The following is a 735-nucleotide window of genomic DNA, read 5'->3' as shown; positions in this document are numbered from 1 at the left end:
AAATGAAGATTCCAAAAAGATTTGTTTTCCATTGTTTATTTAACAATAAATTTTTTAACAAATTTTTTAACAATCGGGGAGAGTCGAAAAATCTGAAAAAATATTTTTTATATACTTTCAGTTTTTCTACATCTTAGAAAAAAAAACTCATGAACGTGTTTTTCCTCGTTTTTGAAAAAAAAATTTTTTTAGTTCTCGATGTGGGGAAAATCTTTCGACTCTCAGCGTGCGACTTTTACAAAACAGCCAAACTTACAAAATACCCCCACCATACTGCTAGTATGTTGTTCACGGCCGCTGGTTTGTATTGACTGGAAAGTCAATACTTTATAAAATTGACTTTACAATATTTAACTATGTTGTTCGCGGCCGCTGTTTTGTATTAACTGGAAAGTCAATACTTTATATTTAAAATCGACTTTACAATATTTAACTCTTTAAACAATTTTATTATTTATTACCCCCACCATACTGCTAGTATGTTGTTCGTGGCCGCTGTTTTGTATTGACTGGAAAGTCAATACTTTATGAAATCAACTTTACAATATTTAACCCTCTAAACAATTTTATCATTTATTTCGACGATTTCGACTTCTCACTTGCGTTTTTTTTATTACAGTTTGCTGTACAGTAAATACCTAATCTTGCGTTATAATTATTATCACTTATTTTGTTACATTATAATTATATTATATAATTATATTATGTTGTATTATAATTGTATTATAATACAAC

Source organism: Wasmannia auropunctata, unplaced genomic scaffold (genome assembly GCF_000956235.1).
Source record: "Wasmannia auropunctata unplaced genomic scaffold, wasmannia.A_1.0 LD336053.1, whole genome shotgun sequence".
Taxonomy (NCBI): domain Eukaryota; kingdom Metazoa; phylum Arthropoda; class Insecta; order Hymenoptera; family Formicidae; genus Wasmannia; species Wasmannia auropunctata.
This window is presented reverse-complemented; position numbering follows the sequence as displayed.